At 42.8% G+C, this 13940-nt stretch overlaps 1 protein-coding gene across 1 annotated transcript in view; it reads left to right on the top strand.

The window, feature by feature from the left end:
* ndst1b (N-deacetylase/N-sulfotransferase (heparan glucosaminyl) 1b) overlaps positions 1-13940 on the top strand; it is a 62775-nt gene that overhangs the window by 3312 nt on the left and 45523 nt on the right. The window contains exon 2 of the mRNA XM_076273743.1: positions 11599-11706. The gene's annotated coding sequence lies outside the window, so the exon portion shown is untranslated. The remainder of the gene's footprint in view (positions 1-11598; positions 11707-13940) is intronic.

Below are 13940 nucleotides of genomic sequence, written 5' to 3'. Positions count from 1 at the left end.
AAATCAGTTGTAAAGGATTAGACAGAAATACAGACAACCAGGGAAGGCACAACCTACACAGTCAGATATCTTAACCTTTTGTACCCTTGTAGGACAGATTCTCATTCCGTCTTATGTCAGATTTGAGAGGATTGGTATTATAATGGCAAAAGTTTGGAAATGAAAACAAGAATATCACATGTTGGCATAGAATTGCAGTTATTGATGAAAACATCCATGAGTTTTTTGTTCTGCAGACCTGCATTAGATAAAGAGCTGAAAAGTGTATTTTGCATTTTTATTAGTCACAGTATGCTGTGCTTTTTTGAAAGCTATAATTATGACATGTTTTTTTCTTTTGTCAAACCACTCTCCATATTTGACATGGAACACTGATATAAGTAGCCTTAGCATAATTGCTTATTAGCAATTAAGAGTGTCATTGTGTGACATATTTTGCACATTGCCTGCTCCTTTCTGGACCTTCCGGGTGCTAAAACACATCTATTGGCTACAGGCTTGTAGTTAATAGGCTATGTGTATGGAAGGCTTGGAAAACGACAGACAATGTGATGCCTGAAAAGTGTTTTTGTTTTGGATTAGCACAGTCTTGTAACTGATATAAACCCATTCATGGGGAAAAAATAATCATTTTGCAAGTTAACGGTTAGCAAATGAAAATGGGGACTAATTAGTGTGCCGTGTTGCCAGAGGTGTTTTTATTTCTTGCCGTGCCGGTATTCTTGGAGTGATATCACAGATAAAGGTCTCAGCAGGGAAAGGAAGTACACCGTAGGAGAAATTTAAGACGAGAGATATTTATCAGATAAGTTATTTTAATTTATTTTATTTATTTCGTTTTGTAGTTCCTCCATGTGTATTAATTCTGGTTTATTGTGAATGAAGTAAGACATTTGGAGTAATAGGCTACAGCAGATACCATATGTCAGTCTTGTTTTGCCAGAGATAAAAAAAAAAAAAAGTTATCCTATCCTTTGTTCACTATGTTTAGATGGTAGTTGTTGCCGTATATTATTATGATGTTATTTAAATGAAATTTATTTTTTAAATTCAGGCCGAAGTAGAATATTTAATAACTAGGCCTATTTCCTATTAACAAAAAGATGGTAGCCCAGGTATTGTGGCAATGTTGTGTGGGAGGCAATGAGAGGTCAGTGGTGCCAGCTGGTTGTCTGTATTTTCAGATGTGTGAAATGAGCAAGACTCTGACATAATGCTAGAAGTAGATAAGTTGGATTTGTTACAAACTGCAGTGCTTTTATGAGGCGTCACAGTTGTGCCTTTCTGAAGCTGTTCTGAATGTTCCCATTAATGGCAGCCGATCACTCATAATGGTTGGGAAAAACCTGCATGATTTCCCCCTAAATCCATCTCTTAAGATCTTTCAAATGTTTCAAATTAAGTCTAAAAAATAACCCTCTTTTGCTGTATGATCTGGCCTATGTAATGTATCCTTTGCAAGAAAGAGACCAGCTGTTTGTACACAGTAATCTGTTAATGCAGTGCATAAGATGCCTTTTTCTGTCTACCATACAGTATAGCCTTTGCTGGAAAGTGCCTAGTAACCTTCTTATACAACCACACAGCAATCATTAGGCCATATCTGTGGTGTACTCATGTGCTTTGAAACATGCTGATGATTGCTTGATAATCTTCAACAGCTGTGCGTAGGTTTCACCGACTGATGCCAGCCATTGATTTCCTGCTCCCATATTGCAGTGCTAAGTGATGGCCTAAACACTTAAGCTGATGCAGAGACAAAACAAAGCTATCAAGAGGTGCAAGAATGAGCAAAGACAAGAGACTTTTAGAACCTTAAGTGCATAAACATGTTTGAATGTGTGATAACAAAGTGCTTTGTTGAATTCGCATGTAGAAGAAGTGCACCATAAAAAAAAAAACAGGTATTTTGTCTCTGACAAACGTGGCCTCAAATGTCTTGAGATGGCTTGCTGCCCAGAATCCTTGAGTCCCACACAGAGACGGCAACAAAAGCGATGGCATCTCGGCCGAGTTCAGTCCCCCCCTGTAAGTCCCACCTTATTATCCACGCTGCGATGGTTCACAAATTTTCCACTCCGCAGCCCTTGTTCTCTCGCTTCCTCACCTCACGGAGGGGTCAGTAGGGGCGGCTTTCCACTCCTTCCCCGACATGACACAGCAGCCATTCCAACTTGCCTTGCGTGGCGTCGTCGAACTCCACTGGCGAGGGCTTGGTGTGTGGTGCTTGGTGCATCCCAGAAGTCCCCATTTGCTCCAAGGCTCTCGTTTTGCTAGACACAGAGGAAAGAGTAATTAATCTCTAGGAGCAGCGTGCCAGATCGGGGGACTGCATCACAATTTGTCTTCTTCGCAGGGGCACTGCCAAATTCTGCCTGGCCGCGGTCTCAGAGATTCTCTCCTTCTCTCCCTGCTGGAACTGACACTGAGCAAGCTGTCACTTTGCCTCTCCGTCAACACAAGAATGTTTGTGTTCGACTCGCCCAAGTATCAACCCCTTGTCATTTGAGAAGGAGTAGATCTATCGGTGGTTGGGTTTTTATGTTTTTGCCCGCAACGAAGGTCCACTTTGTTATTATGATACTTGAGTAACATTTGGCCATGGTCAACGTGGGCCTGTGTTTGTTTCTGTGTGGTTGGGCAGTGGGCATCGGTGGGAGTCGGTAGTCTGAGGTTTGTGTTGGTGCTGTGCTCCTTTTAATGTTTTAATTTTTTGACTTCAGTGCCCTTTTCCGGGGTTTTGCTCCATGTGTGCAGTGTGCACTGCTCTGTGCCCCAAAGCCTCACTCTGGATCTCGTTGTGAGGGCATGATGTCATGTCTATCTGGAGACCCAGTAGCCTGAGTAAATCATTAAACAGGGTCTAGTAAATGAGTGCAGAGTCCTCGGTAGGTTGAGCTTATTTCTGGGTCAAGTTCTGCTTGTTTGTCAGACAGTCCGGTTTCTTGCAGGCACAGTATTAAATTACACTGAAGTGTATTGTGTTCGCTTAGTTTGGAGGTCACGTTGTTGGAACAGAATTCAAATAAATATTTAAATGAACTCATATTGACAGACTTTTCTGAAAAATAGCACTAATAACCGTCTTAAGCATCCCACTAGGAACTTTCCCCAGCACAAAATACTCCAGATTGATGTCATTCATCAGAGATAACTGGAGAGCTACTCAGTGTTCTTTGTGATTTCACCAAAATGCTGTTGAAAGGATTTGTTCTTGTCGGAACTGGTAACATTTGGGGGACTGGCACATTCAGCTTTTTAAGCTGTGAATCTCATGCTGTTGGCATGCATGCAGGGAAGACCCACCGACCAGCCAGCCTCTAAAATGAGCTATTCGAAGCTAGTAATCTTAGCCAAGTCTAAACCATCATTGATTTTCCAAATGTGTTAGGATAATGAATATACTGTCATAGTATGGTTTTGATGGCCATGAATGTGTTTGTGAGCTATGACTGTATGACACTATTTAAGCAAATCCAGATTGTCCCAGTCAGAACTCCGCTTTGGTGATAGCCCTGATGGAAGTTAGTGTAGTATCAGTTCTCCCAATCCACCAGAGTGTCAGGGATTTAGTCGGCTGTAATGCCCCCATACATGGGCTCAGCCACCAAAAAAAAGACATGACTATAAATGCTGTAATCTGTATGTGAGCCTGTAATCCGTCAGACAGCTCCTGGCCACTGCAGGTAGCCTCCACGGGCAATATTTACATTAGCGTTAGCTTCTGCATCAGTACTCACTGTTGCCGCGCGTCCGTCACGCTAAACAAATATCTGTGGCCGGTGTGAAAGCGTGTCACCGAGTCGACTCATCGCACTGCTATCGGTAAACTTGGCACACAACCACGACACACTGCCAGGTATGAGTCTCCAGGCCTCCGCACTGGTGGGCAGTCAGCCATGCATGGCGGTCGCTTTGTGGCAGAACAAAGACATGAGGGCACACACACTGGGAATAGCTCCGAGATATGCCTTTTATACTGGAATGGTTAATCCTGATGGGTCTTCCCCCTATTACATCGTGTTTATGATGTATGGGACCTGACTTTTTTACTTCGGTTTTTCTATAGACTACCTTGTGGCTCATTATAGCCCCTTTACAGAACTACAGAAAAAATGTATGTGCTGCAGTCAGTAGCCTATATACTGTATGATAATTAGGACTGCTGACCTGCTGTGAGCACTGTTGGGTAGTGCGTTTTCTACCAGACATTCTCATGTTTCGTGTTTATGTTTTATAAACAGTATGTCACTCAGTTTATCTTGTAACATGTTCATACTGTACCAGATACCACCCTGGCTGACTTATACAATAGTATTTGATTTCATTCTGTACAAGCCGCCACCACCAAGGTCTCTCCTTGCATTCCTCTGTATGCTTTACCTTCACAGTTGTTCAATCACGCCGTATCCATTTCATAAGCCATTCCATAATTTTCTTCACGCCTCAGGTGAAATGGTTGACTTTGGTATGCAGTGTTGTCTTGCTGGCTTCCAATGGACTCACCCATTCACATTGTTCCTGTGTTTAGCGCGTCCACTCATTTACTAGCGTACATAATGCACTATATAGGCGAGTGAACTAAATTGGCACCATATAGTTATTCAAGTGTATATTGTACTAGGCTTAGACTATATAGTGAATGAGTGGATATTCTGAACGTAGGGCTTGCTTCCCGAGCAGAAAGTGTAGGATGAACAGCAGCAGACTTGCGTTTTAGCGAGCAGCTTAAGTCCACTGGCACGGACTCTTGTTTACATCTGTAATGATAAGCCAGTGAGGCGTCACTGAGTGCACGGACATTAGCTACAGGAGGCAGAGATGCTGCTCTGAATACCGTGCTCTGTCACTGAGCGCTATTTCTGTTGACGGAGGAACAGTGGAACAATTTGTCATGCTTTGGTTTGCATTGTGGTCGCATCACAATCGCTCTGTTGTACATTTTAATGAATCAATCCAGTTGCCGGGCACACTGTTCTTTATGTCTGCATGTTGTTTTATGGCAGTACAAGCTGCCCTTGTGCTGGTAACAGGCACGAGACATTTTTAAGTGAAGTCTCATGCTTTTTTCATGAAGTTGGAAGTTGTTTGATTGCTTTGGCTGTCGAATACAATTTAGTTCAATTTTGCCAATTGTCCATTGTCGTTGAATCTCTTATGTCATCCTATGTAATGTCAAATAGGCTTGGTTGTTGATTGGCCCCTGTGGGAAATCCCATAGTGATAGCACAAGGAATTTAACACCTTTCCTGTGTATGTCTAAAATCAGATGTCAACAGTAGTGGCAGAAAGGCTTTTCTCACTTGTCTGTGGGGTTTTGTGGAAGATCTGAAGTATGGTGGAGTTGTCATGGAGAGTGGCGATGACACATGGGGAAGAGACAATGTGATGGCAGCCGTTCAAGTCCAACAGCCTCATCAAGCAGGCACTCTTTCCCCATGATGTCATTCCTGTGCCCTGGCCTGAAGCCCACGACCTTGGGCTTACACTCCCCCCCAATACCCCCCAACCCCCTGCCCCGTAAATACCCCGAGCAAGTTTGAGCTCAATCTTGTAATCTTTCGATTACAGTCGTTTAAATGTTAGTGTTTGTCGTATAAGTCCTGTGCAATGCATGTTTCAGGAAAATGAATTCTACAGGAAGATCCTCACCCTTCCACCCCTTCTGCTCCAGCTCTCTTCACACACACAAGCACATGCAAACATCTCTTGTTCATTAACAGTGCCTAATTATTTGTATCACCCTCTCCGGAGACCCTGTGTTGATGCAAACAGCAAGTTGATGAGCTCCTCTGTTCCCACATGCCTGCTTTCCAGTCGAATGAGCGCGCGGAGCCGGCTTGTGTGTATCATACACACCTTAGCTGTTTCGCAGGGCTGCGCGCCTCGTAGGCCCTACCGTAGACATCCCTCCCCTTATCAAAATAAGCCATGGCTGTGGAGTCGATAGTTTACCCCCACCTTGATCTCACCTTTTGTGCTGCATGCAGAATTGCTGACGTGAGGACTGCCCCCCCCCCCCCCCCCCCCCCATTCCCCCAATCTGAATTTCTAAGTGTCTGCCTTTGTTGTTCTAGTTTCCACTGGTCTGCACCCACAGGCACATCCGACGTGGGACAGCGCTGGGCGTGCATGTTTGATTTCTCTCTTCCTTTGTTGTCAGTATTTGTTTGGGGAAAAGAGTGAATGAGGCAGAAAGGGGAAAAAAAGAAACAAAGACATTTTTTTTTTCCTGCCTTCGGTATTTGACCAGGATTTACAGGTGAGGCACAGCCAGTAACCGCTCGACCAATCACGCAGAAAGCTCGGGTACCTATTTAAGCCACATGATTAAATGCACTTGTTAGCACTTGTACCCTGGTAACTGATACAACAATGGAGTTCCACTCGCCAGACATGAAGTGCACCCATTTCTCGGAACCGTCACACAAACATTAAGGTGCAGGCCAGGGATTTAGGCTGTGTTAGGCCGTTAAGAGTCAAGTTAACTTTTAACAACCCCCGCTGAAGGACTCCAGGTGAGATGAATGACCACAGTCTCTGGAGTTTGCTCTGAAGAGCAGTCTTATCGTGAGAGACTGAGTGCTTCTCCTCCTGGTTTGGTATTAAGAACATTATTTGCTCTGACTCAAGGCCATGCAAAGAGCTGGGTTAACACTTCAGGATGCGCAGGCGGTGATAAGTTGAGAAGGCATTTGTGCTTCAAAAATAATAAATTTATGAACATACATCTCACCTGTTTATTAAGCCGTGCACGTCTCAAGATGCGCTGGAGAGATTTAAGAGACATCTTTTCATTCACTGTGATCTTTTGAGCTCAGAGTGGACTCCAAACAAACTGAAGCTATTCCATTGATAAGGTTATCTTCCTGACTTTCCATTAGGATAAAGGAAACAGAAACCAACATTATTATTATTATCCTATTCTCTGTTTTACATGTTAGAATTTATAACCAGTCTATTTCCTTTTGTGCCTGTATTTCTCCTTTGGGGTTTCACAAGGTTGAAAGTAATGTCCAAGGCTGGCTCTTTCCAAGGCTCTCCTTATCGGAGCTGACCATGTTAAGTAGGAGAGATTAAGTTAACATTCGGCACCTCAAGGGAGTGTCATATATCTTGGTCTGATGGGGTCAGGCGGGAGCAGAGGATGTGTTATCTCTTTCTGCTCTAAAAAGCTTGCATTAAATCAAGATTGGACTGGAAATGTAAGGGGACGTGGAAAGAAAGACTAAAGAAGAACTTGAATAGCATGTGCCACTTAAAAAAAATAGTTTGTTCTCAGTTTTACAGTGCAGTGAAGATGTTCAGTGTTTTAACCCTTGTTCATTGCAGATGATCAGAGCAGGTGTTTTCTTGTGTTGTGGGTAGATAGCAGCTTATACAACCAAAACACAACACACACACATATATCTCACATACATAAAAATCAGTCACAGAAATGTAAGAAGTAAAGAGTAAAGGGCATGTGAAGTGATTACAAAGGTCTGGTATGGACTGACCCTGTGATGCAATGACCATGATAAGGTGCTATGGTAGAGTGTGTGCAATGGTGGTAGTGCAAAAGTGAACAGTGCAGGTATTTGAACAGTGCAATAACTTTGATTGTTAGATATTAAAATAAGACTATGAATAGACAAGAATGTAAACATAATATAATTGCGTAACAAACAAGAAAAATAATATACTATATAAGAACAATAGAATAACAGGAAATGAAGTTATAAAGATAAAGATTGTAGAAGCAACAGGTGTAATGTTATGAACGCAGTCCAGATTGTGTAGAAGGGCTAATATAGCCTGTAAAACAGTATGACGGACAGCAGACACAGTGAAATGATGGTTTAACTCCTTTTAAGAAACCGACAATTCCAGTAGGCAACAGAGTTCTTATTTTATTTTTTAAAGGTCTTTGTCTGCATTTCATTTTTTGTGCTGCAAGTGTCTCTGCTGCATGCGCTTGTAAAAATCTGTGACTTCGTATCTATGGCTCTGTGTAGAACTCCATGCCACGTGGCGTATGGAATATGCACAGCCCATTGTTCCTTGTTGTATCTGGCTGCAAGGCACAATCTGCAGTCTGACCGGAGACTTGAAGTGTCACCCCCCAACCACCCCCACCCCCACCCCTGACCACCTGCACAAGCAAAGCGTGATGTCAGAGGCTGGGCCTGGAGCACGAGTGACCTCAGGAGACACTGACGGAGTGCCAGGGAGAGTGCTACCGTCGCCGTGGCGTTGCGTTGCGTTGCGTTGCAGCAGCGCTCCGGAGTCTGGATCAGGCCAGGCCAACACGCCTGTAAACGGATGGCCTACTGGCCGAGCTCCAGCGGGGAACAGACCCCTTCTCCCCCCTCAGCCTCTGGCCGCGCTACACTACTGCTGATCCCACCAGGCAGCTGGGAGTGGAATTCCTCCTGGACTTAGGGGAGGGGAAGACAGAGAAATCATAAGACCTGGCTTGATGTCATTTTGAAGAGAATGAGAGATGCATTGCTAAAATGGTTCTTTGATATAGGATGAGGCCAGTGTTATGTAAATGAGCACCCTAGTTGTTGTTTTAGGGTGTTAGGATGTGGATTCTTTTGTTTGGGTTTGCTCTTGGCTGATCTGAAGAATTAAAATTAGTTTGGCTAGGAATATGGATCTTTCATGTCTCTTAAATATGTGTCTACAAAGTCAAAGAAGTGAAGTGTCTTCCATGTGAATGTTATTTCTTTCAGGGTCTCACCAACATATTTTGGCAAATATCAGACATGGTCAATGATGTGTGAAATAATAGCCTCGGGTGGATTTTGCTGATGACATTTTGTGGTGGAAGTTTCACGTGACTATTTCTGCTTTCCTGTTTCTTGTGTCTTTTAGGTTTATGGACGTAGATTTTGGATTTACTTGTTATTCATGAGGTAAATCGGCAAGGTGATTGGGCTAAGCAAATAAATTACTGCTTTTTCTAAAATATTAAAGAGGGTGATGGTGGTGGGAGGGTATTTTCAGAGCTTTTGGCATTCTGGTTTGCATTGATTTTTATTCTAAATATAAAACACTCCCCATCATTCTGAATTGTGAGATATTGATCGCAGTCGATAGATCAGACGCTCTCCTCAGTATGTTAATATCCCAGTGGTGCTTTCTGCTGCTTTGAGCCCTAGTGTGTCTGCGATTGCCATCTACTTCTTAAAGCCATATCATGTTTGTGTGCGTTCATGTGGAGCTCTCTGGTCTTGTGCGCCGAGGAATGGAGGGGAAAAAGGGGGAAGATGGGGAGTTATGGCAGGGCTGGATTTTAGACATTCCGTCGCCCATGCTAAATGCCTTGCCATACATGCCTATAAACCACTGTCTGTAGTGGAGAAGTTGGATACCCCAGCCCCCTCTCTCCTTTCTCTGCTCCTCTAGTTTTTGTTTTCAACGTTTTGTTGGTATTATTAATGTCTGTGTCTCCCTAATACAGAGGACTATAAGATGCTTAGATAATTTTTGTCATTTCCGTGATTTTGTCTCACCCGAAGAGGAAATTAATTCATGGTTTTGTCTGCATGGAAAGGAAGTGTTCAGCATTTTCAAAAGATTATTTTTTTTCATGCCCAAGTATTTCAAAGGAATTTGATAGAGTTGCCAGTCATCAACCTCAAGATATTCCCTCATAACCAACAGTTAAAGGAACTGATTTATTCTAAGAATTCAGACCGTAACATAAGACCTACTCATTGGGATTTTTAACCTTGTATTAGCACAAAATTGAAGCCTACATTTATATTAATTTACTTTAGATTTTATGGCCTACTTTATGATGTTAAAATTAGGGGTGTAAAGATTAACCGATACGTATCGGTATCCGTTTTTAACGTGTAAGATACGGCTACATCGATATGTGAAGCCCCGTATCGGAATAAAACTGAAATGAACCGGTCGTTATATCGATTTACTTGTTACAAGTCGGTTCATAACCTTTTCTGCTCGCTCAGACTCTGATTTACGTTGCAAGCAGCGCGTTCATCCCACTTCCTGTTTTGAAACTACATGTGGCACGGATTTGTGGGTAATGAAGTTCGTTTTGGGCTATACTCATTGCCCAAAGTAGACAAAGGACTTCATTACCCATACATCTACTGCAACCTAAGCACGTGACAACTCACACTCTGTCGTTGTTTGACAGATTTTACTCTTTTGTTTGTCAAAATCCAGCGCGAAATTAAACACTTACTATAGCATTCCTAAACGGCAACAATAGTCTGTAGAGTAGCCTTACGTTTGATGAAGGGATTTCCTTAATGTTAAAGAATAATTTGGCCCTTGCTGCTAAAACGATGTACAAATTATTATTATTTTGTTCATATTCACTCAGACTTGGAACAAAATAGGCCCAGTTCATTGATATGTAGGCCTATGTTGTTCTAGCTATGAGAAAAGGCCAAGATTGTCTTAAGCACCGTTTTATTTTATTTCGGTATTGTCTTACCTCAACAATAGGCTACAGCTCCTTGAAAACAATCAGATATAACTCTATAAAATCTATAAAGTCTATAAAAATGTATTTTTATGTTGTATCTGGCTGCTTTGTTTGGCTGAAATGTAGACTATTCTTTTTTCATTTCAATACAATATATGATACAAACCTCAGTTTAGATAATCATATTCACACATTTGTTTTTGCCTAATTGACATGACCATGATAATTTATAATATAAAATTAATTTGCACCTTAAGCAAATGATAAAAAATCTTTCAGAATGCTTTCCATTCTTCAACTGCATCGAACTGCATCGAATCGCATCGCATCGAATCAAACTGAATCATTTTTTATGAACATGTATCTTTTCTTGTATCGAATCGTGCCCATGTATCTAGATGTGAATCGTATCGTCTTTTACATGAGAGATTCACACCCCTAGTTAAAATGCATTCTGGCTCTTTGTAAAGAGGTGTGTGTGTGTGTGTGTGTGTCTAGGCTAAATGTTCTCTTGCTAATACACTCCAATCCAAATTGCAGCAACTTTACCTTGCAACGTTGGAGGCGAAATAAAGCCAGCGCCCCCCACCCCCGATCTCACACCTTCAGCCTCTTGTGTAGACACAGGCCGGGCTCCTGTGGAGTGTTTTCTGGCCGTTCAGTCTGCTCGCAGAGAAGAGTGACTTTGTTATTGCTGGCTGCCCTCTTACCCCCTCAACTCAGCTGTGTTTCGATGCTCTTAAAATTACACATGCCAGCCAAATATACAGGGGCTCCCATCTCTTCAACAGCTGCAATAACTAGCTCAGCTGCCACTCTGTGCCGCTGACTGGTGCTGTGAAATTGTTGTCGGTGGTGGCAGCAGGTGATGTCACAGCGGCGTGATTGCATTCTGTCATTCCAAGTGCTTTTAGCAAGAACATTTTTGATAGAAAGAGCACGACTGAAGCCAAAAACACGAGGCTGTTTAATGAGAGCTGGGACCGGTAGACCTACAACAAGACGTCTACTTTTACCTCAGTTGGCTCTGTTGTAACCATGACACATAGGGTCTGTCGACATCAATAACATTTTACCTTAAGTGCAAAATAGCAGTGTGTACTGCCATTATTTAGGGTTTTACATTTTTGATTTTTTTGTTTTTACAGGAGTGCTCCTGCTATATCCTGTTTTTTGGCAGGCCTGACGTCAGTCCCAGTGGGTACACTGGTGTATGCAGTTACTAAGGGAAGCTGGTAGGACTTAGTAAACAAAAGGTATGTATACAGATATCTGGCACACACTCACTAGGCAGTGCTATCAATCTTGTGGGAGCAAACATAGATCATGTTACAGTTTAGAGTACTACATCCTGGGGTGACCTTTGTAAAATGAGGGTGGAAATGGTTAGTTTGACAGTTTGAATTTTGTAAACGAACCCATTGTTTTTCGGAGTTGAATTGGTTCAAGGTGAAAAGTTCAGTTGTCAGCTCATATTGATATGCTCCATGACACTAGATACATCACTTCACTGTTTTCATCCTGTTGTTGCAATCGGAACAGATACAAGGGCTCACACTATAAAAGTCAAACTCAGTAAAATTGTACAGCCTAGCACCCCCAAGGGGTTTTGGCTGGTGTCAGCGAACGACCTTTTAAAGGGAGTATGAAAGCATGTGTATGATTAAAACATCAGCTAGATTCAAGGTGAATGGTAGAGCGAAAGTTTTTATAGGCGGAGTACAAAGACTCTCTTTACACTCACACAGGGGCCTGACCATGTTAGAGAGAACTCCAAATTCTGTGAAATTCAGTGTCCTTAAATCAATTCTATATTGTCGGGAGGGAAAAAATCCTTCCTCTCGAAGAATTTGACCCCCCGCCCCGAGACCATGCACGACGTGTGGGGAACACTTCATGGACCAGAAGGAACTCTACAAATTTCACTTGAGTCAGCAGTAGTCGGCATGGTGATTTAGTCGAACGGCTAAATTGAGTAGAACATTGCAGGAGCTCTGGGGTTAATGCAGTGCGGTTCGGCACGCTGGACGCGTTCGTTGCTGTGGGAGAGGGGAGCTAATGCTGCGGATATGATTTGTTAACAGGCAAGAGAGCTCGTGGTGCTCTGGAGCATCATCAGATCCTGCCACCCTCTCTCTCTACCCCCCCCCCCCCCCCCACTTGTCTCTCTTTTCCCTCTCTCTCCCTCCTCTCCACTCTCTTTTCACCTTACAGGAAGAAATTGTGGCTGAAGATGAATTATAAACTTACATGAATAATTGAAGGCAGTCGGCAATATTCAATTATTTATTGCAGGGAGAAAAGCCATCTCTCTCGGAGCTGGTTTACCAGCCGAGGAGGGAGTTGCTTATAGCAGGGTGTAACTTCACTTCACTGGGAAGAAGCCTATACACCTCCCCCCTACACCCCCCAGCTCTATCGCCATTTAGTAGTATTTGTTGAGTTTCAGTACCCTCTTGGAGACCCCTGTCTTGAAACAACTAATGTTATATCTAATAAAAACCATGCAGTGGAGACATGAGTGATGCATGAGTAACATGTGTTTTGTCTGCATTTTTTTTGCTCAGCTGTGCTTTGAAAAATCCCTATATTAAGTCTCAAAAGTGATTACCACACTACAGTAACACACTAATAGTATACTGTGCATAGTACACTAGGTGTATCAGTACTTCCTTCTTGCCTGCACAGCACCTGGAGAACATGGCAAATAATCCTGCTGCTTTGCTCTAGCGCACACACACACACAAACACGCACACAACCCCTTCACAGCCCGGAGTTCTTCTGCCCAAGTGTCTCGCATTACTAATGTAGCAGACCCATCGTGGTGCACAGCCTGCGGTCTCTATCTAACACGGAGATCATAACGAGCTGTTTTGTGCTACAAGCAACGGAGCCACATTGTTTTAAAAGATGTTTAAATGTAAATGGCGGCAGACAGCTGGGTTGGAGAAGGATGAGTACATGCCTGTGAATACTAATGGCGGAGGGCTGAGGATGGAGCCGATTGTGTTTGTTTTATACTGTCCACAGGGGCTGACAGGTGCATGGGCTGCATTCAGACATGATTAATGCTAGGGGTTATTTTTTTATTTTCTTAGCAAGGACCTCTGCTTAGAAGGTGGTTATATTTACGTTTTTTAATTGCTCGTCCTCTTCATCCTGACCGTTTTCATCTTCCTCATTTTTTTTCTTGGGTTCTTTGCCGTGTTTGTCCTCATTTTTGGGCTTCTTCATCCTCAGCGATTCCTTAATTTTGATTTGTTTTGTTCTGTTTAGCTTTAAGTATTGGGAAGGTTGTGACTCATCTTCACCTCTTTCGTTGTCATCACACCCACAAAGATGTTCTAGAAATATCTCTTCTGGTCGGTTTATGCAACATGCAAAGGCTTTGTCAGTTTTCATGACCCTCGAAATAACTTGCCTTCCATCAACATGACATGTCGGTGAGTTATCGCAGAGTAGAGCCACTCAGCAGTCATGTCCCGTTTT

Source organism: Alosa pseudoharengus, unplaced genomic scaffold, assembly GCF_046254945.1.
Source record: "Alosa pseudoharengus isolate Yale_2024_CS ecotype anadromous, Long Island Sound unplaced genomic scaffold, YU_APseudo_1.1 YU_APseudo_1.1_scf_8, whole genome shotgun sequence".
Lineage (NCBI taxonomy): Eukaryota > Metazoa > Chordata > Actinopteri > Clupeiformes > Clupeidae > Alosa > Alosa pseudoharengus.
Note: the sequence above shows the minus strand (reverse complement) of the source record. Positions and strands in the feature narration are given on the sequence as shown.